Source organism: Kogia breviceps, chromosome 3 (assembly GCF_026419965.1).
Source record: "Kogia breviceps isolate mKogBre1 chromosome 3, mKogBre1 haplotype 1, whole genome shotgun sequence".
In the NCBI taxonomy this organism is placed as follows: Eukaryota; Metazoa; Chordata; class Mammalia; order Artiodactyla; family Physeteridae; genus Kogia; species Kogia breviceps.
In genome coordinates, this window is record NC_081312.1 from 36,861,447 (window position 1) to 36,884,688 (window position 23,242).

Here is a 23,242-nt window from a genome sequence, read left to right on the forward strand (position 1 = left end):
TCTTGACCCAATCTCTACTTATTATTCTCTTTATCTCTAATTATCAAATAATACAAGCTCAATGTGAAAAATTCAGAGAATATAAAAATAGAAAATGAAAGTTCCTTCTTGTGTCAGATTCCTCTAATGTCCTGACTTATATCCACTTCTCACCTATTGATTTTAGCTGGAGCTGGGTTGACAGTTCTGTGAGGGCTTCCTCTCACTTCCTGGTTAAGTAGAAGCCCCAGTTCCTGCCTGACAGCATCTAGTCTCAAATGCACACCTTCTCTCTGGCCCTAGAACTGCAGATCGCCAGTTAGGAGCTTGCTTGGTAGCTTCGAAGTGTGGGCTGTCAACATGGAATAGGAAGTTAGGGGGGCAGTCCCTTGACCAACCAGGATGAGGACCAATCTCCCACCTTTCTGATAGACAATTCAGGGAGGCTTTATGAACTCTTCTCAGGAAGTCCCTGCAGAATTAATCACTGCTGCCCACAGCAATGACTTCAAAGATGAATCCTTATATGAGCTTTTCCTTCTTACCTATTTCACTCTCCCCAGTTTCTCATCCCCACTCCCTGGGATCTGCCATTTTCCTCCCTCCTTATTTGACAATACCCTTTTCCTCTGTACTTCTAAACTTCCTTTCTCCCCCGGTCCTAAGTTATCATTTCACTGTAACTCTATTAGCCGTAAAGCATGTGGGGATGCTGTCAGGATAACAGGCTCTGTAGCAAATGAGGTTGTATTGAATTATTTAGATTTCAGCTAAAGTGGAAATAACTAAAGCAGCTGAACATGTTTGTAAAATCCTGGGGTAATCTGTCCACTGATTTGGTGCTTCTACCATATTAATTTTTTCTCGTCATTGAAAATTATAAATTTTAAGGCTACAAAGAAATATATGTGTACAACTTTGCAGTTCAGAGCCACAAACCTAAAGTTAAGGAATTGTCTGTTTCATGTAGTATATAATTATGTAGCTGCAGAGCTGCAGTTCTAGGGAATCATGAATTTATTTAAGAAGTTTATCCACACAAGGCTTTTTAAAAACACAAATACATAATTTCTCTCCATTTTTTTATTTCAAAAATAGAACAAAGATTTCTACTTAGATATATGATAGTCTCAGCCTTTGAAGTTGGCCTGTTTTTCTTGAGTTTTCCATGCCAGAATTTGGTTCTTAATTTTTAAATGAAAAAGACCTTGTTGTTCCTAACTCAGTAAAAAAAAAAAAAAAAACAAATGGATTCTTAAATGCTATCAGAAAGGGGGAAGGGTGGATCACTGCTAATCTAATGGGTGACCACAAATATTCTTCTATTATCTTCCCTCTGTTACTAGTGTGTCTTGGGAAATTGAGCTTAATAAGGGCCCAGAAAACAAGGTGGTAGTGTGGAGAGTTCTGTGGCTTTGTAACATCTGTGGAGTTTGTGCCACTTAGCACATCTCAATGTCTAAATGCCCACTCTCAAAAGAAGTGTGACTGCAGCAGGAAGTGAAATATCTTTGCATATGTTCAATATATAAACTAAGCACGCACATCTGGCACTTAAACACCCTTTTCCTGGTGAATCCTGGAAAACAGCATAATTATACTCCCAAGCAAATAACTCAGGTGTAAGCCTGTTTCGTTGTTAAGAACACCAGGCATCACCACAGTTAAAACTTTTTTCTCATCTTTGCGCTTTAAATCTCCACTGTCAAATCCAAAACACCTGAGATTACCTGGGCTGACGTCTGGTGAGAAATTTTCTCAGCACGGCTGATGGAGAAAAGAGATGAAAGCTGCAGCAAGGTGTACCACCAAGCCTTACTGAACAATGACCTTGTATAGTAAGAAAGTCAAGAAAGTGGACAGCCTTGCAAGCTGCCACTTCTGTGTCTCTCTCCCGAGGTGACTCGGAGATGCTTTGTCTTTCCTCTCTGGCACCATCGGTTCTAGTGTTTTCTCTGGCCTACAGCATCCCACCCCACCCAGCGTGCGGAAGCCTCCGCTCGCCTGGAAACCGGGCCTGGCCAGGAGGTGTCGGTGGGCTGGGGTGGCAGCTTGCCTGTTGATTACAGTCCCTGTAACGTGCGAGCCGTGGGACTGCGGGCTGCGCCCCGCCAGCATTGCCTGGTCCGCCTGGACCACACCAGGCTTGCAAACAGAAACGGAGACACCGAGCCCTCAGGCTGGGGGCGCGGGTCTCGGGCCCAGTGCCCACCCGAGCCCTCCCAGCGTCTGTTCTTACTACCATCCAGGAGAAGCCCGCCCCGGAGGACGCTTTCTAACACACCAGCCCCCGGGAACAATCTGTCCCTCCCAAATCCGCCGCAGCGGGGGCGCACTGCCGGGGCGCCAGCTTTGCCTACCCTACGGCCTAAGCGTGTCTTTTAATATATTTAAAAAACCTGACTGTATACAGTGGGGACACAGGGCGGGAAAGACTGGAGGGCTCATTTTCGTGGCCAGACTCGCCGCTCTGGGCGCACGAATTAGGCCGGAGCTGCAGAGCCAAATCCTTTCCCCGCTGCAGGGGGCTCGGGGTAGCGCACGGTGAGGGGCGGTGAGCAGCGATGGGGGCGCTGCGGCCGGCTCTGGCCTCTGGCAGCTCTGGCTCATGCAGTCTGGAGGGGGGCGGAGGCCGGCCCGGGGAGCCGGGCGGAGGCCCGGCAGGTGGCCCCGGGCTTGGAGGCTGATTGGCAGGTGCGGGAGTGGGTGGGGAAGGCGGGGGCTGGGCCTGGCTCTGCGGGAGGCTTCAGCCCCGCCTCCCCGCCCCCGCCGCGGGACTATCTGGTCCCGGCAGCAGCGATGTCCCCCGGCAGGAATGTCCCTCCTCAGATAATGTTATTTATATCTCTGGGCGGGTCCGCGGCTCGGCAGCACCAGGCGCCCGGCGGCCGCTGTGCCAGGAGCCCCGCGCTGCCCTCCTCCCCCTGCGCCGCCGCCGCTGCCACCCCCGGGCTCGGGGTGGCCGCCGCTACAGCCCCAGCGCAGGTGAGTCCCGGGAGGGCCCGGCGGCCCGAGGGAGGTGGGTGCGGGTGCGGATGCGCGAGGCTGGGGCGCGCGGCGCGAGCGCAGCAGAGGCGCTGGGCCCAGAGGGCGCGTGACGCACGGGGCCCAGGGGACCGGGTGGGGACCCAGCCCTGGGTGCCGGGCGTAGAGCCCGTGGGAGGCCCTGGCGGCTGCGGCAGCTATCGCCCCGGGGCGCGGGAATCCTCGTGGGCTTCGGCGGCGCTTGGCAAGCTGGGCGCTTGGTTTGGAGAGCCGGATCCTGGAGCGTCGCCCGGGGGCGCTGGGAGGGCGGTGAGGGGGGTGCGTGTTCTGATCCCGGGCTGCCTCCTCCAGGACCCCGGCGTGGGGACGAAGGGGGTTCTGCCTTAAGCCTGTCGGACCTCCGTGCTGCCCTCTCTGCCGGGTTCCTCAGCCCTGGGGCCGCTCAGATTCTCTTCTGGGGAACTTGTCTGCGCGCTCCCCGGCAGCCCAGCGCCGAGGCAGGGAGGGCAGGGCGGCGGAGGGGCTGGGTCCCCGAGCGTTGGGAACGACGCGGAGAGTGGCCGGGTGGAGCCCCAAGAAGGAGAGATCAGCGTGCCCCAAGCCATCCTCCAAGGACCCCCACCCTTCCTCTCCTAAAGAGTTCCGCTTCTCCAAGCTGCTACGGTCCACTCTACTTTCCCTTGCCTCACGGGTTCCTCTTTCTCCAACAACTTGGCCCTGAGAAATAGCAGAAAGTGGTAGAAATAACAGGAGCTTTAAAACAATCCCCAACTCCCACCAACTCGCCCAGACGTCCAAAGGTGGGGAAGTAGCGGCAGGCTTGAGTACCGTTTCCGTGACAACGAGCCCCAGGTAGGGTCTTGATTTACAGCCTATTAATATCCAAACCACTATTTTCAGTGAGGAATTAGAGGCGCCAGGAGTTAATAGTAACACGCTTAAATCACTGAAGGAAAATGAAAAGAAACCACAGTTTTGTATGCGTCAGATGGTGGGGGGGGGGGTGGATATATAGTGACAGTGTTTTTGCACCCAGAACTCCTGTGAGGAGAGGCTAGGCTGTCACTTCCAGGTAGCAGGCAGCCTTGCAAAGTCCACAGCCTTGAGTTAGTTACTATCTATACTTGAATTCCTAAGGAAAGTGATTCAGGCGGCTCTTGAATGAGAGGAGTGTGCAAATCAAAAATTTTAGGCACCTCTGTACTATCCACTAACCGATTCTTAATTTCAAGGATGGTACCAAATTTTATTCTAGAATTCCCTCTTTGACCACCCTCTGATCCTATGAGCTAGGGCAAGTCATTTCCTATTCCAGTATCAGACTTTAACTCTTTTGCTAGGAGCCGTGGGTTCCAGAATGTCTTGGGAAACTCTTTTTTGTAAGTGCAAAATGTTTAAGTGTACTGAATGCTCAATACCCAACACAGCTAGGCTTGTACTTGCCCAGAGGCTGTGGGCTAGTTAGAAAAAGGAATATTAGGCTCACACTGAAGAAGAGCCCACCAGCCTTGAAACTAAATGGCTGACTCCTCAGAAGTGGGTCATTTATACAGAACTTTGTCAAATCCTAGCATAAAGTACAGCTGAAAGACATAAGCCCTACATTACAAAAACATGGCCTTTAGACCCCCTTAGCTGTTGCCCTTCTCTTTATCAGTGGTCCAGTCACAATGATTGGGGATGAGCCAGACCTGTTAATCCCAAATTCTCAGAAGACTCAGTCTGCTCATGGAATTGAAAGCACCCCAAACCTCCCAGGCATCCAGGGATGGGCCTCGTAGCACAGGCGTATCAAGTTTTCCTGAGTGGCTTGCCCAGCTGAAAGCTGGGATACCACTTTTTGCTCTGGTCATTGCTTCTCCCAAGTGTTCTGAAGGTGTCTTTTAGTAAAATACCTGCTAGATGGTTAGCTTCAGGGTAGGTAAAGGTGTGGCAGGAGGCAGACTCTCCTATATGACCAACTAAAAATGACTATTTTAGGCAAACTAGCTGTGAATGAAGGTTTTGAACTAGAGTCAAAATCTGATGGTTCTGCCACAGTTCTGGAAACAGGCTTGTTTTCGGTAAATAAAAATAACAGTAGGTTTCTTTCTTTTTTTTTTTTTTTTTCTGTCTTTTACATACCAGTGCCTAGCCCGGTGCCTGGCTGGTGGTGCACACTCAGTTAACCTTTGATGAATGAATGAGGGAACGAGTAAATGAATGCTCAGTGTTTTCTTTATATTGTCCTATTCAGTTGTCACAATAACTCTTCAAGGGAGCTCATATAATCAACATTTTACAAGTGAGGAAACAGGTTCAAGGAGATTAAGTAATTTCCCTCACATCACTCAGTTGATGAGAGGTTAGGCTAGGATTCAAACTCACCTGTTCAGTTCCACCCTCTTCTAAGGTTCAGAAGTCGGCAGGGGATATAGAAGTATAAATTAGAAAGTTTGGTTGTAGGATTGTCTCTTAGCTTCACAATCTTTCACTCTCAAGGCCTCAGGTAATAATTCTGCCTATATCAAAGAAGCTTTAAAAATATTGCTAAAGGTATTGGACACGTCCTTGCTCAGAGGTATTTAGCCATGCCCATTATGTGCAGGTCATTGTTTCAAGGACAGAACTGTAATTTTGGCAGTAGTCAAAGCATGGATTTTTTGAAAACAGATTTTCCTTTCAGTCGTGGAATTGGCCAGGAGGGCTTGATGATGCATGGGGACAGCGTGATAGGACGGAGGATGACTATAAAAAATTCATGAGGCAAACGTTATTGGACTGGGAAGGGACCTTGGAAGTCATTGAGTCTAGCCTTCTATTTGCATAGCTACTTGCTTAAAGGTGAGATCTAACTGTAATTTACCTGGTCATTTATGTGCAGTGGTGGTACGTGCCTTCCATGCTTCTTACCATTCTAGACCATTTCTTTCCTGTCTCTCTCTCAAGGCCAGTATTGGGTTTATTTCCTGAAGTTCTGCCTAATATTAAACCACTGACATTTTCTCTCCTTTGAGGGAGATTGTGAGAGGATATATTTTAATATCCAACACTTTCATCCTAGTGAAATCTTAAAAAGGTATTGGAGATAGGAGAGAAGACATAAGGAGCATTCAACTCTAAACTGTTCCATAACCTCCCCATTGCCTGTTAGGTGTACAGATGTATGCATTTTTACACAACAGGTATCTTTAGACAATGCAGATTTTAAAACAAATAATTATGTAGCATTTCTGGAGCAATGGAGAAGGAAAAGACTTTAGGGAATTATTGGGACTGTCAAATACCTGTTTTAATTGAAGCCCAGTCACTAAATTGCTCTTGAAGTATATTATTCCAAATTTCAAATTCAAAAGCAAAATTATACTCTCCATTCAAGACCTGAAATGGTAGGAAACATAACCAGAGGGAAGTTTAAAGTGATATAAAGTACATTTCTTCATAATTTTTTTAAATAAAAAAATAATTTTAAAAAATTAATAACCTTGACCTGCAGATTAACAATTATCAATTGACTTGGGAAAATCAAGAATGAAAATAACTGCTGTGTGGGCTGATGAGAAATTTGACTTTGGAATGAGGACTGGCAGGGAGGTTCATGGATACTGGGTTCTGAAATCACGTGGCTATCACTAGTTGAAAATTACTGTGGAAAGAAGTATTTTACCTTAAACATAGTTTATATCGACTCAGTGTTTTACAGACCGCTGTTTGATTACTCTTCTACTTTAGATAAGAAATCTGGGGAGGAAGAGTAAATGCAGTGGTCTGTGCGCTAGGATCACCACAGAGCATTTGCCGGGTTTTTCCTCTGACAACCCCAGAGGTGAGGACCACGTGTTTTTAGAGATGAAGATGGTGATCGAGGGAAGGTGTCGGAGGCAGTCAGGAGAGCTCACTGTCAGGTCTGGCTCCACTCACTGAATTGTCAACTCCCCTTGGTAAATATTTAGAAAATCTCACAGCATGGTTCCCTTTGTTGCTGTGCTTATTTCTTAACTCATAGTCAAGCAATCCACGTTCTTCCATTTTCATCTAGCCTTAGCTGACTATCAAACCACCAGGGGATTCTCAGCCTTCCAGCTCACACAGTATTCAAGGTGGTCATAGACAGAAAATGCTTCTTCAGTGGATTGCTAGCTAGCTTATAATATTCCCAGGCCTCCTTTTCATCTTTCTCTTTCCTTCTCCTGGTGGCTGGAGATATTACAAAGCCGTCGTGTCTTCGTACCTCAGCGAGGCCTTTTCAGGCTGTGCCATAATGTTTAATTTCTACATTATACCTGTGCAGACATGGCCAAGAGTATAATTACAAGGGCAATTAAAATCCAGACATATATCATGTTAGCAGTGGGGGCAAAAGTGGGGCTTCCTTTCTTCCTTTCATTTTAATGCTGTAAATTTAGCAAATGAAAAGGTACAGGGCTAGGAAAAAAAAATAGAGTTTGCATTGAACTGGGCTCAGATCATCCAGGATATTTATTTTTATTTTTATTTATTTATTTTTTGTGTGTGGTATGCGGGCCTCTCACTGTTGTGGCCTCTCCCGTTGCGGAGCACAGGCTCCGGACGCGCAGGCCTAGCGGCCATGGCTCACGGGCTTAGTTGCTCCGCGGCATGTGGGATCTTCCCGGACCAGGGCACGAACCCGTGTCTCCTGCATCGGCAGGCGGATTCTCAACCACTGCGCCACCAGGGAAGCCCATCCAGGATATTTATGAAAAGAATAACAGGGCACCTTGACAGCTAAAGAACAATGATTGCTTTGAATTATAGTCAATTCAAGGGTTTCCTCCAGGGGCTTCCCTGGTGGCACAGTGGTTAAGAATCCACCTTAACCAATGCAGGGGACACGGGTTTGAGCCGTGGTCCGGGAAGATCCCACATGCCGCGGAACAACTAAGCCAGTGTGCCACAGCTACTGAGCCTGCTCTCTAGAGCCCGTGAGCCACAACTACTGAGCCTGCCTGCCACAACTACTGGAGCCCATGCACCTAGAGCCCGTGCTCTGCAACAAGGGAAGCCACCGCAGTGAGAAGCCCGCACACCACAGCGAAGAGTAGCCCCCACTCGCAACAACTAGAGAAAGCCCACGTGCAGCAACAAAGACCCAACTCAGCCATAAATAAATAAATAAATAAATAAAAGAGTTTCCTCCAGCATGAAAGGGAGAAACTTGGATAATCCTGAAAATGAATAAGTTGAAAAGCATTTCCATTTATACCAGACTTAAATATGGGTGTGTCTCACCAGAGAATTCAAAGCACCTCAAATAAAATGAAGCACACCTTAAACACATAACTTATGAGGACTGGAAAGAGGCCACTAGCTTCATTCTGTCCCTGTCCTCAGTTCATGCCTGTTTCTAGGAGACCCCTAGGAGTGTTCAATCAGCTTCAGCTTCCAGAATATTTCCTCAGGGGTAGAAGAGTAAGAAAAGGCCTTTCATAACACTTACTCCAAGCCGTAAGTCAGAGGGAGCTAGAGCTGGAGAGGCCTGAGAGAGCCATATTCAGAAAGAACAAACACTGGCCACCTACTGTATGCATTACCCTGTTATATGTTGAGGACACACAACATCCCACTTGCAAACAAGCAGTGATTCAACAGGACGCCTGAGAAAAAGCCCACAGGGGGAAACATCTGATTCAGGCTGGAGAGTGTCTAGGATTTTCCTGATGGAAGAAGGGAGGATGGGTGAGGGTGGGGCCCTAGGCACATAGCCTGGCATAGACATGCAATAGATCATGATTAGATTAGGGAATGAGGAGTAGTTCTCGGTGGCTGGAGTAAAGGCCACAGCACAGGAATGGGCTGGAGGTGTGACCCTAAAAATGGTTTGGGTTCAGTTTGTGAAGAAGTTTGAACCATTGAAGGTTCAAGTTGAAATCAGTGAATGTTTTGAGCAGGGTAGGGACCTGATCAGATCCTTGTTTAGACAAAGCTCACCAGCAAAAGAGAAGGGAATGTGACCTAGAGATCAGCCAGTACAAGTTGATGACCACACATGATGTATGTCCACTTAGTTTTCAGGAGGCCTTTGTAAGTGCATCATCTCATTTTATTCTACAATGACCATGTGAAGAAACAGGGAACATGTCATCATTCCAGCTTTACAGTCAAAGAAACAGGATCAGAAACATACAATGATTTGCCCAAGATCCCTGAATTTGTGGTAGAACTTGACTTTGACCCAGTTTCCTAGTACCAAGGCTGGGGCTTTGTCTAGACCTTCTCCATGGAATAATTGAATATTCTGGGCCTTCTGGGTGAGACAGTGATTGCTTTCTTTCTTCAGCAGAATTTTCAGTCTAAGTTCATTGCTCCTGGAGAAAGGGAGGAGGAAAGTTGTTACTATATTTACTCTTTAGCCACAAAACCTTAAGGATGGCCCTCCAGCCTGTACACAGATGATGTTGCAAAGTATGACTTAATGTCAAGCATACGTGTGGATTCCCAGCATGCTGTAGATAAGCGATGGACTTATATGGCTGTCAATTGATGTTTTGGCTTTTTCATTCTCTTACCCCAAATTTACTGGGCATTGTTATGCATATGCCTCATTTTGGGCTTCAAAAACCTCTTTTTGTCTAGTGATCTTGGGTGCCTGTGATTTGTGATTACTTCAGTCTTCAACAAATATTTATTGAGCTCTCATTTATTTGCCAGGTATATTCTAGGCCTAGGGGATATAGCAGTGAAGATGGCAAAAAAAAAGTCTGACATCATGGAGCACATTCTAGTTGGGTGAGGTGGGTACTAAACAACAACAAATGACAGATGAGTATCTATCATACTTTCAGGTGATATAAAGAAAAAATAGTGCAAAGGGAAAGAGGGAGGTGGTTCTAGAAGTTGATGTAGGATGGCCGGGAAAGGCCTCTCTGATGAGTTTTCATTTGACTAGAGACGGGGAAATAGGGGTGAGGTGGGGAAACAGGCACGTTTGGGGGAAGAGATTCAGGTTGAGTGAATCTCTCAACCTGAATTGGTTGAGATGAAGGCCCAAAGATGGGGTCGCTGCTGTGTCCAAGGAGTGGGCAGGAAGCCAGTGTGACTGGCATGTTGGGAGCCAGCGGGGAGCACAGGATGTGATGTTGGAGAGGAAACTGAGTCTGGATCATGCAGGCTTTGAGGCCAGGCGACAACTTTGGGTCTTAGCCATACGATAGGAAGTCACAGGAAGTTGTGGGCAGGGGAGTGACTTCTTCAGATTGGTGTTTTAGGAGGATCTTCCTGTGGAAGATTGATTGTATGGGACAAGAGTGGAAGCAGGGAGTGGAATGAAAGCTACTGTAAGTGGTCCAGTTAGAGATGGTGGACCAGGGTGAGGGTGGTAAGTTTGGTGACATGCAGCTGGCTTCTGGATAAATCTTTAAGGTAGAGTTGATGGAACTTGGATATAGAAGATGGGAGAAAAAGAATAAGTCAAGGATGATTCAACTGGTTTTGCTCTGAGCTAGTAGAAGGATGAAAAAGCCACTTACTGATATGGGGATATGTCTTATCAAATATACTGTGGGCTACTATTTTTGATTTTTGTTTTCATTGGGGAGTTCATTTGTAATAGAGTCAGGCAGATACACCAAAAAGGTGTTTTATTATGAGTGGCTCATCTGTTTGTTTTGAGGTAAAGCCTCAGATGTGCAGTTAGTTCTCTGTGCTTTGTACCATTACTTTTACGTCATTTTCACAACAGCCCACTATATGTGGTAGAGATTAAGATATGGTACAAACAAGATTGAGATACATGTCACTTTTTGTAATTAGAAATGTCTTGAATTTGCTGATTAGAGCCCACTTTTTAACACTATCTGGTTGTCATTTTAAAAAGAACTTTTAAAATTATAAAATGAATTCATGCACATTGAGAAGTGTTGAGAAGTGTATCCACATTGTACAAGGTACACAATGAAAAGTCAAAGTCTTCCTTCCCCTACCTCCAGTCCTACTCCTAAAAAGTTACCAATGTCAGCAGTTTCCTGTGTATCCTTCAAGAAAAATTCAGTGCATCTATAAGCATATGGCCTGACACATTTCAAAGTCCTAACTTTAACCTAACAAAAGCATGTGTTTGGTTTCATTTTTTGTGACTCAGTGGCCCTCAGGTTTATACTTCAATGGGCTGGAATCCAACTTTCTACCAATTAAGGGTCTCCCTCTCCAAAGCCACCCCACATGGGAACATCGTGTTCATCATACAGTGCCCCTTCTCAGAAACCTACTGTGGTTCCTCTGTGGGTAGAAGCAGAAATCCAAACTCAGAAAGTGACTTTTTTTTTTTTGGTAGTACGCGGGCCTCTCACTGTTGTGGCCTCTCCCGTGGCGGAGCACAGGCTCCGGACGCGCAGGCTCAGCGGCCATGGTTCACGGGCCTCAGCGGCTCCGCGGCATGTGGGATCTTCCCGGACCGGGGCACGAACCCGCGTCCCCTGCATCGGCAGGCGGACTCTCAACCACTGTGCCACCAGGGAAGCCGCAGAAAGTGACTTTTTAAGAGCTATTGTAATCTGGCTCCCATCTCTTTCTACCCTTCTCTCTTACCACTTCCCATCACAAACCCACTACTTGAACCAGCTTCATCTTACTTACTTACTGAGTCCTGAACATTTCTTCCAGAGTCTTTTGCATCAGTCTTCCTGGAACACCCCAGCCCCCAGTCATCCCTCCCTTCTCCAAGTTTGTTAAAGGGTTAGTTACATATACTACTTAATTGAACATAATCATAGACTTCTTTTATTGTTATTTAGCTTTTCTTGTGTCTATTATTTGTTCAACTGGACAGCTCTTAAGAGCAAGAACTGATTTATGAATTGTAGTCACGGGTCTTACATAAAGCTTGACCTAATGCTTTTGCACATAGAAGTTCAACTAGTAATTTTTGGCATGTGCACTTTGACAGTCATTCCCTAACGGGGTGATGCTGTTACGCGGGGATTATTTTCATTAAAACTTGTCAGATGATGGCTGCCAAAAAGGCCACCTTCTTAGTGGCTTACAAAGATGTCCATTCCCAGGGGACGGTAACTTGACTCTGTTCCTTTGGATAAAGAACTTTCTGATACGCCTGGCCTCAGTCTCTGGTCCCTTCCTCAGATGGCATTGCATCTAAATGTCAGAAATGGGGTGTTTTTATTTGCCTCTAAGTGATGAAGAACAGGCATTTAATGAGCATGGCAACCATTCGAGTTTTAAAAATTGTTTTAAGTTATGATAAGTATATGTAATATAAAAGTTTCCTTTATCACTACTTGAAGTGCTCAGTTCAGTAGCATAAGTATGTGCTCATTGTTGTGTAGCCACATCATCACTGCCATGTCCAGAACATTTTTTATCTTCCAAAACTCAAACTCTGTGCCCACTGAGCACTAACTCCCACTAACACCCCATAGCACCTGGCAGCCACCACTCTGCTTTCTGTCTCTATGTATCTGACCACTCTAGGTACCTCAGGTAAGCAGAATCATATCGTACTTGTCTTTAGTGACTGGCTTATTTCACTTAGCATAATGTTTTCAAGGTTCACCCATGTTGTAGCATGTGTCAGAATTTCCTTCCTTGTTAAGGCTGGATAATATTCCATTGTATGTATTTTTCACATTTTGTTTATCCGTTCATCCATTGGTGGGCACCTGGGCTGCTTCCACTCTTGGCTGTTGTGAACAATGATGCTATGAACATGGATATACAAACATCTCTTCAACATCCTGCTTTCACTTCTTTTGGGTATATACTCAGAAGGATACTCTAGTATCTTGCTGGATCATTCTATTTTTGACTTTTTTTTTTTTTTTAATATTTTTTTGATGTGGACTATTTTTAAAGTCTTTATTGAATTTGTTACAATATTGCTTCTGTTTTATGTTTTTTGGTTTTGGCCGTGAGGCATGTGGGATCTTAGCTCCCTGACCAGGGATCAAACCTGCACCCCCTGCCTTGGAAGACAAAGTTTTAACCACTGGACCACCAGGGAAGTCCCTATTTTTGACTTTTTGAGAAACCAAACCATGCAATTTAAAAATGTCTCCCTGGTATTTGTTGTTTTCAAAGGGAAGGGCAAAATCTATTAACATCCTCACCTTTGGGACCAAACTGAACTTGAAAATTGTTCCCTTTGAGAACACTATCTTGAGGGGGTAGTTTGTCATCAAAGTTCTTGAATTTGTCCCTCTGTTAGTAACCTATTTTTAAACTGTAGACTTTTAGAGGACAGGCAGGAGATGTTTAATTTGCTTGTAGAACATGTAGCCCAAACTCAGGTGGGAAGAGTGTAAATATTACATGATGATTATTTCAGCCAAAATAACTCCTTGAGCTGGATGACAAGAGTTTGGGTTACTTCCAGCTCCTTTTCTCTTGCTGTTTGCCCTTGGGCAAAGAACCTTCTTTTTCTGACTTTTTCAGGGGTGTGTGTGTGTGTGTGTGTGTGTGTGTGTGTGTGTGTGTGTGTGTGATGGCACCTTAATATTTCTTATTATCCTTAAAATTTCTTTACAGATTTCCTTGTAATGACTGTTACTTCATCTTTGTATCCTGGCCTGACAGCCCTTCTCCTTCTCCAGGTCCTGGGGTAGCACCAAGCACTTCTTCCTGAATATTTCTGAGCACCTTTCTAATTCCTTTGTTACAGCAAGGATCATCATGTTTTGTAATTGTCCACTTGCCTTCTAAAGCTTTAGGCTGTGCTTCTTGTGATGGGGAACTGGGTCTTAACTCTTTTTTTTTTTTTAAATTAATATTCCCAGCACCTAGAGTCATGCTTGGTATGTAGAGGGGAGTGGCTCAAAAATAGTTATTGATTAAAAAAGTAAAGACTAAATGAAACATTATTATAATAATTGCATAATTAGAATAATGAGTTAAAATAAGTCAACATTTATTATGTAATGGCACTATGCTGAGAGCTTTTATATGTATTTGTTATTTCTATTATCCCAATGAGAGAGATTAAAAAATCAGGCTTAGAAAAGTTTAATTACCCAAAATTACATACCTAGAAGATCAAAGCTGGACTTGAACCCTGGTGTATATTCTAGAGTGCTTGCTTGGAATCACCACGCCTACCATATTTGGATGGACATCAATATTCCACGGCTCTCAATTCTAAGAGTTTCTTTTGTTCTTTTATCCTGCATCTTTAATGATCTGAAATTAGAGAGGTAATTATTTGTATACCTTTATATGTTGCTTTATATTTTCAATGATTTAACCTAATAGGCTTGAATCCCCTGATTAGCTGTTAATAAATAATTGATGTTCTGAATTCTATTTCTGAAACACTTCTTTGACATCTGAGGATGAAGGTGCTAATGAGTACTGTACAATATACCCACTGTCATAAGGCAGCTTCCCATATCGCTGTACTAAAACTGCTTTTGAAGGGGTCTGATACTGTCAAATGTGATGGCCTCCATCTAGACCCAAGTGCCAGGTTTCCTGCAATTTTTTTTTTTTTTTTTTTTTTTTTTTTCCTGTACGCGGGCCTCTCACTGCCGTGGCCTCTCCCATTGCGGAGCACAAGCTCCGGACGCGCAGGCCCAGCGGCCATGGCTCACGGGCCCAGCTGCTCCGCGGCATGTGGGATCCTCCCGGACCCGGGCATGAACCTGTGTTCCCTGCATCAGCAGGCAGACTCTCAACCACTGCGCCACCATTGAAGCCCTCCCTGCAATATTTGACTGTTAACCACTCTTGCTTTGAAACTATGCCCTCCCTTGGCTTCCTTTTTCTCCTCCCAGCTTGCTTACTATTGCTCCTTTCTGCTTTTTTTGTTCCTTCCTTGCTACCAGTTTTTAATTGTTGAGGTTGCCAATGCATCTAAATCCTCACCTCTACTCTCAGTTCCAGGCTGCTTTAGAGCTGTGTACTAGCTGTCTTCATTTGGTTGTAACAAGAGATCTCAAACTCACCATGTAGCAATAGGACCTCTTGGCCCCCTTCTTCACCCCCGAACCTGCTCTTCTGCCCTTTCTTACAGCTAGGTTCATTGTTGTTACCACCCTCCCAATCAATCAAGAATCTCAGCAACTTTTGTGGTTATTCTTCTTTTCACACTTCCACATCTTGTTGGCTGCTGCCTCCTATACATTTTTTCTCTAAAAATTTCAAGTTATTTCCTTTCTTTCAATTTCCACTGTCTCTATTCTTATCCTATGTTTGAATAATTGGCCTTCAGTCTCTATCTTTCTAACCCATCTTACTCCCGATCTCAGAATTATTTTTAAAAACATGAGTCTGACTGAGTCATTCAACTGCTTTAAAACCCTTTAATCATTCCCCATTGCCCCAAAATAAACTTTAAAAAGGTAGGCAGGGACCTTCACAACCTGTTCCAACCTCCTTTCCAGGCTTCATTCCCTCTCTGTTTACCCCACATTGGATGCTTATGACTGTTTAAACTTGGGGTGCGTTTTCATGCCTCCGTGACTTTGCTTCTGTTGTTTTCTAGGGCTGGAATATCTTTTTGCCTTTCCTCAGCCGTGAACTCTTACACAAATGTCCCTAAAGGCCCTGATCAAACATAACTGCTTTGATGCTTTCCCTCTTCCCTAACCCAGGAAGACACTACACTCTCCTCTGAGTTCTTACGCTGTCCCTTTTCACGTGGTACCCTGGCTGGCCATATACAGGCGTGACTCTCCTTCAGATTATGGGTTCCTCGAAGAAGGGACATTTGTCTGGTGCCCATGGGGGAGCTGGTGCCTAACTCAGGGTCTGGCTCATGGGCGGTGCTCAAGAAGTGTTGGTTGAACTGGGTGATAGGGGAAGTTTCAAGAATATTCAACACTGAAAATAATCCCCTGCTTTCTGACCTATAGACAATTATGAAGAAGGGTTAATGGGAGACACACGCTGTTGACGGGTTCGGGGTAAGGAGTGGAGAGGCATGCTTTAGACCTGAGGAGGCTACCTTCCCACCTCTGTATTCCCCAATTGCTTTCCGTATAGCAGAGGGGAAAGTAACTGCTGACTTTTAACTTACATCATCAGAATATGTCTAGTGCTAGAAAAATTTAGTTATTCATCGAGAATACAGTCACTCCCACCTCATTTTTCAGTGAATGTTTGAGGCTGACCCTCAGAATGCAGCTATGAAAGGCTCTTTGAGTGGGTGTTGTCAGAGCAATATACACAAGATTTGCTTTATAATAGTGAAGAGTTAGAAAAACATTTCAGAAAAAAAGACCCCCAAATTCCTGTAGAGAGGTTTTATTTTTTCTAGGTGCATTTAACCTTTTTTGTTTGTTTGTCCTTAAGGCATGTCAAAATAGAGACTACCTTGTAAAATATTACAGCTCTTCTTTCTTGGTATGTTCTACCCTGCTTTACCCGGACAAAATGTGAGTTTCACCAGTGGCTGGACTTCCCAGCATACTGCTTGCTCAGGCCTTTGAGAGTGTTTTGTTTCTTTCAACAAAACTCTCTGTCATGGACACACTCCCACTGCAATCCAACCGCTCTCTTCTTTTGCTGTGTTCTGTGGCCAGTGGTTGATAGGAGCTGGTTTTTAGCTTCCAAAGGCGGTGAGCAGGGCTGCTAGGCCTTTATAAACATGTGCAGGCTTTCTGAGATGAACTGATAAACGGAAGGCCCTCAAAAGGCCGTGGATCGATGTGCCTGGTAAAAAGAGGGGCAGAGGACAAAGTTAGGTCTCATGCGGGTGACCTGAGGGGAAAGAAACAAAGGAAGGGACTCAGCCAAGATAACTGAAGGCCCCAGGGAGTCCTGAGGGGCATAAGGAGGCCAGTGATGAGCAGACAGCAGTCAGCAAACTTGATCCAGAGGTGACAGTGGGCATGAGGTCAACTAATAGCAGCTTCTAGAAGGTGTAGATAGAATGCCAGGGATGCCAGTGGTCACTATCCCATCTCAAGGATTCCTAGTTGCCATTGTAAAGGTTACCAGCAGGCTGACTATTGGTTAAGTGGCTTGGCTGCGTGCTTTTTGAGTGAACAAGCCTTTTTATTTTATTTTCAGGAATGATATACTTTGTATTATGTTAACTGTGGTCTGGTCTCGGTTTTCCCATTTAAAATCTAGGCTATTGCTGTTGGGGTCAGTGGCTCAGTCTCTCCCTTTCTCTGCAAGGTGGATGTTACATTCTGTACATGCTTTCTGCAACTGTTGGGAATCTCGGTGCCCAGACATTTGAAGTCTGAAGCAGGAGAGTCCCTCACGGTGGAAAGTTATCAGAAAAATGGATGTGTTTACAGGCACAGAGAGTGAGACCCTGTGTTAGAACCAAAGCACACTGCTCTGGGGTGGAAAGTAGGTACCCTCTGCAAGGCAGGGACCCACACCCATGAGGACAAACGAGGTCACTTGCATTCAAAGCTGTGTGAAACCACTCTGCCCAGGAGACTGGAAAAATACTCGACCAGCAGCAGGTCGTTGGGTGAGCTGGTGGGTGGGGAGTAGAACAGGTAAGTTAGTACCGTGCCCTCAGTGTAGCAACTCCATCGGCAGCCTAGGTTTAGCTGCTCTCACTGCTTCTGACCCAGAAAACGCTCAGAAAATGACTGCAGTGAAACACATCTTCAAGGTGAAGCTTTCAGTCCAGGTGGGGGAGGGATGCAGAGTTGATCCCAAGGGTTCAATACTTACCTCCTAAATGTGCTGGGAGTGAGCTTTGTTTATGCTCTGACCCAGGGGAAGTCACTTTACATCTCACCCTTTTTCCACCAGCAAAGAGTGCCTTCTGCTTGTTTTGCATATGCCTTGCACCTCCTCTGCGGAAGAGGCAGGGAATGAACTGGGAGCTATAAAACTCCTGGCGTCATAAATCTTTGCAAAAACAGCAGTCTAGTGAGCAGCGTATTTGGCTGGCAAGTAATCATCACAGTCTATACTTGGTTTCTCTGCCTGCGAAATGGTGGGAAATGCTTTCTCGTTGAAATGTAAAGGAGGTCAAAATGAAATAGTGTATGCATTTTTCTTTTTAAAAACCCGATGCTTGGACTTCCCTGGTGGCGCAGTGCTTGAGAGTCTGCCTGCCGATGCAGGGGACACGGGTTCGTGTCCCGGTCCGGGAAGATCCCACATGCCGCGGAGCGGCTAGGCCCGTGAGCCATGGCCACTGAGCCTGCGCGTCCGGAGCCTGTGCTCCTCAATGGGAGAGGCCACAACAGTGAGAGGCCCACATACTGCAAAAAAACACCACAACAAAACCCTATGCTTAAAGCATCAAAACAACTCAAAGAGAGACGTTCTATGGGTAAAAGGTACTCTCTGAGCACCTTGCAGACATCATCTAATAACCTAGAAATTTTCTCCGAAGAGTATCTGGTTCAACTCGCCTTTTTATTTTGAACCAATAAGGGAGATCTGCAGAGGGGAGCTGATTTGCCTGAGGTTGCAAAGTTAGTTAGTTGCAGGGCTCCAGGTAGAATCCGGGGCTCTCAATCCATGGCCTAGTCCTACCTCTCTCTCTGCCTCTCCCCCTCATATGTATATATATGTATGTTGTGGTTATTTTTTGTACTATACTACAACTTGCTCTTTTCATTTAATGATGAGACACTTTGGATGTCTATCTATAGCAGATTTATTAGATTGCCCTCTTTCATTTTTTTTTTTTTTTTTTTTTTTTTGCTGCATTGGGTCTTTATTGCTGCGCGCGGGCTTTCTCTAGTTGCAGGACCGGGGGCTACTCTTTGTTGTGGCGCGCGGGCTTCTCATTGCGGTGGCTTCTCTTGCTGCGGGGCACAGGTCTTAGGTGCTCAGGCTTCAGTAGTTGTGGCACGCGGGTTCAGTAGTTGTGGCTCGAGAGCTCTAGAGCGCAGGCTCAGTAATTGTGGCACACGGCCTTAGTTGCTCCGCGGCATGTGGGATCTTCCCGGACCAGGGATCGCACCCCTGTCCCCTGCATTGGCGGGCGGATTCTTAACCACTGTGCCACCAGGGAAGCCCCCTCTTTCATTCTTTTTTTTTTTTTTCTTTTGTGGTACGCGGGCCTCTCACTGTTGTGGCCTCCCCGTTGTGGAGCACAGGCTCCGGACGTGCAGGCTCAGTGACCACGGCTTACGGGCCCAGCCGCTCCGCGGCATGTGGGATCTTCCTGGACCGGGGCATGAACCTGTGTCCCCTGCATCGGCAGGCGGATTCTCAACAACTGCGCCACCAGGGAAGCCCCCTCTTTCATTCTTAACAGGTATATAGTATCTTATGCTCCTTCTATTTCTCCATGATGACCTTAATATGCACAAGCAGCCCCATGGAGTTTGAATCTTTTTTTTTATAATTAATTTTTATTAGAGTATAGTTGCTTTACAATGTTGTTAGTTTCTACTGCAGAGCAAAGTGAATCAGCTATATGTATGCATATATCCCCTCTTTTTTGGATTTCCTTCCCATTTAGGTCACCACAGAGCACTAAGTAGAGTTCCCTGAGCTATACAGTAGGTCTCATTAGTTTGGAGTTTGAGTCTTGAATTCATGTTACTGATGTAAGAATATTTTATATTAGCATCTGGGGAGGGGAACAACTTCTGTCAAGGTCAGATGGTTTGAGAAATCTGAGACCTTGCTTCTGTTTCCTGCTGCTACTTACTTGTGGGCCCCTGTCATATGCCAGGTGCCATGCTTGGGACTTTAAATGCTTTAACTCATTTAATTCTCACAACAGTCCATTGAGTTAGATATAATTCCTATTTTACTGATGAGGAGATTGAGGCTAGTCAAGCCAGATTTGCTTAAGGTCACACAGTCAATCAAGTGCCAGGCTCCAGATTTGAACCCAGATTTGCTTGACTCCAAAACCTTTTTCACTGTCTGAAATCTAGGACACTAGGAAGAATGGTTATGACGGGTTTAAAGCTCAGTGTTTCTCATATCTTCCAAGTTTTGTTGGTATAGACCCAGCTAAGGGTCCACTACACATACCAGCAATGATATGGAGGACCAAGTAGCAGTGGAGCAGAGAAAGAGTGACGTGAGGAGGAGGGACAAGAGGTGGCTGCACTTCAGGGCACATTATTGTCTGTTACATGCTAGGCTGTGCGGGAAACACAGAGAGATTGACTGAGACGCAGCTCTGCACTCTTGGGAAGCTTCTGGTTTGGCAATGGGAAAGACTCATGCAGGACTGACTGTATCACAAACTGCCCCAGGGTCTCCAGGAAGCTAAGATTGGTTTGGGCCAGGCGTCCTGGGAATGCAGCCTTCACTGAGGAGCAGCCATCTATCTGAACTGATCCTGGAGACAAGTGCAAGCTTCCTACTGGCCGAGTAGGGGAGAGGGCATTCCATAGAGCAAATGGGGGCACGTGCGACATAGGAGCCTGGTGTGGCTACAGCAGAGGATGAGTAGGAGGATGTAGTGACCGAGGGGCCTAACAGTTAGGATGGGGCTAGATTGTAGCAGCCTTGAATGCCATGTAAAGAGCTTGTAGTTTATATTTTAGGTCCTGGGGTACTATCCAAATATTTGAACAGGGGCGTGACGTGCTGTCAGCTGTGTTTTAGGACAACCTGCAGAAATGTAACGAAGGGCTCAAGAGGGTCTAAACCAGGGCAATGGGAATGGAAGGGAAGAGGTGAATCCAAGAGATTCTGTGAAGTCCAAGTATCTGGACTTTATGTGTGAGGCCAGACCCATTGTCGATTTTTGTGGGCCCTGCCACATCAAGGACCAAACGTATTAAAATTTACCAGTATCCAGATACAACTAGAGATTATCATACTAGGTGAAGTAAGTCGAAAGAGACAAATACCATATGATATCATTTATATGTGGAATCTAAAATATGGCACAAATGAACTTATCTACAAAACAGAAACAGACCCATAGAACAGACCCAGAGAACAGACTTGTGGTTGCCAAGGGGGAGGGGGGGAGGGAGAGGGATGGACTGGGAGTTTGGAGCTGGTAGATGCAAACTATTACATTTAGAATGGATAAACAACAAAGTCCTAATGTATAGCACAGGGAACTATATTCAATATCCTGTGATAAACTGTAATGGAAAAGAATATTAAAAAATGTCTATATGTGTATAACTGATTCACTTTGCTGTACAGCAGAGCTTGGCACAATGTCGTAAATCAACTATACTTCAATTAAAAAATAAAATAAAATAAAAAATTACCAGTATCCTATATTAAATATAATGTTTTGCTGTCAAAAATATTTGAAGGGATTTTGGGGGCGTTATATTAGGTTTTTGTTTTTAATTGGAGTATAGTTGATGTATAATGTTGTGTTAGCTTCAGATAAACAACACAGTGATTCAGTTATACATATATATGTATGTATATATATATATTCTTTTTCAGATTCTTTTCATTTACAGGTTATTATACAATATTGCATATAGTTCCCTGTGCTATACAGTAAGTCCTTATTGGTTATCTATTTTATATATAGTATTGTGTATATTCATCCTTCCCCCTCTTGGAGTTATTCTTTTTTTTTTTTGTGGTATGCGGGCCTCTCACTGTTGTGGCCTCTCCCATTGCGGAGCACAGGCTCCGGACGCGCAGGCTCAGCGGCCATGGCTCACGGGCCCAGCTGCTCCGCGGCATGTGGGATCTTCCCAGACCGGGGCACGAACCCGTGTCCCCTGCATCGGCAGGCGGATTCTCAACCACTGCGCCACCTGGGAAGCCCTTGGAGTTATTCTTAATTTTGATTTTACAGTGTTAATTTTATACTTTGGCACCAGTCAGTTTTTTCAAGTCTTAGAGTATATTCGCCAGTCCTTAAAATTCAGTGGCACTGAGGTGGCGGGTGGGGGGAGCTGTTGAATACGACTTAGCATTTTCTAGCTCAGGTGTCTGGGATGTTGGTGTTACTGATTTACTGAGATTTAAGTCTTAAAAGAAGGAGCAGGGGCTTCCCTGGTGGCGCAGTGGTTGAGAGTCCGCCTGCCGATGCGGGGGACATGGGTTCGTGTCCCGGTCCGGGAGGATCCCACATGCCGCGGAGCGGCTGGGCCCGTGAACCATGGCCGCTGAGCCTGCGCGTCCGGAGCCTGTGCTCCACAACGGGAGAGGCCACAACAGCGAGAGGCCCGCGTACGGCCAAAAAAAAAAGGGGGAGCATCTCTCAGGGTGGGGAGGAGGTACAAAGAAAGAGTTCAGTTGACCATGTAGAGTGGGAAGTGTTGGTGGCATGTTTCAGTGGAGCTGCTGCAGTGAATCTGGAGACCAGGAGGCTCTGGGGTTGGGAGTGTTGATGTGACAGCCCTCAGTCAGCACAGAAAGGGAGAGGATCACATGAGGGAAGAGAATAGACTTTAACTTTGGGTAATGCCCACACTTAAGGGATGGACGGAGGAAGAGGACCTAGAGAATGTGATTGCCATGTAACAACATACTAAGGACAAAGAATCAAGGGAATCCAAAGGCATCCAAATCCAGCTTCAAAAAAAAGGATGGTTAATAGTGTCTGATGCTGGAGAGGGATGAGAGGAAAGGATAAGAGGATGCCGTTAGCCTGTAAGAGGCTCAAGTGACCTTCTAGAAAGTAGTTTTAGTGGAGGGTCCCATTCAGTTATCCGGAGTTAGAGTGAAGCCGTGGATAGAAGAAGACAGTGAATGCAGACCACTTTTCTGAGAACTTGATAGAAAATGGGGGCGTTGAGAAAGGTCAAAGGAAGTTTGGCGGGACATGATTTTTGGGCTGAGAGGGTAAGGAGCCCTTGGAAAGGACTTGTGCTGGACTGAGAAAGGATTGGTGGATGGTGGAAGTCTCTGGGAGGCTGGAAAGCTCCAAGTAGTAGGGTAGCCGACCAGCCCAGTCACACCTGTGCCCTGACATTGATGAAGTGTAAGCTTGCAAACAGTTGTCAAGCAATTCTGCATACAAGGCACCATGATGGGTATTCCAGGGGCATCCCACCCTTCAATGAGGCTGTGAGGTGACTCTAGGCTCCTCAAGAACGGGGACGTTATGTTGACTGCCTGCTCTCTCTGCCTCGAGTAGCGCCTGGCACAGGACGATGCATCAGTGCGTATTTGTCAGCGCTCTGGTGGACTTAGGGTTCCTGTCCCACAACATCCTGAAGCAGGCTCCATCCCTACTCTTTTCTCATGTTCTGTTGTGGGACATATGAGGTAGGTGCGGCTCATGTAAGTTTGGAAGCTTGGTTATAAAGCAAACATTCTCACATTCACATTTTACACCTACCTGCATGCCCCTCCCCTTTTCTCAGTTCCCTGCCATCTCGGGTCCTGTCTCGAAAATGCGGACAAGTTTGTACTGGGACTCCTTCTGTGCCTCTCAGTGCTGAATTCTGGGGCACCTGGACTTTCTGTAGAAGCCGGGGAAAGAATATATGATGATCCTTTAGGGGAAACA

The 23,242-nt window shown here is 45.7% G+C and overlaps 1 protein-coding gene across 2 annotated transcripts in view; it reads left to right on the forward strand.

The window, feature by feature from the left end:
- The first annotated feature begins 2,599 nt into the window (after nucleotides 1–2,599).
- Nucleotides 2,600–23,242, forward strand: part of SPTB (spectrin beta, erythrocytic) — a 125,310-nt gene continuing 104,667 nt past the window's right edge. For both annotated transcript variants that reach the window (XM_067028321.1, XM_059059047.2), the window contains exon 1: nucleotides 2,600–2,964. The gene's annotated coding sequence lies outside the window, so the exon portion shown is untranslated. The remainder of the gene's footprint in view (nucleotides 2,965–23,242) is intronic.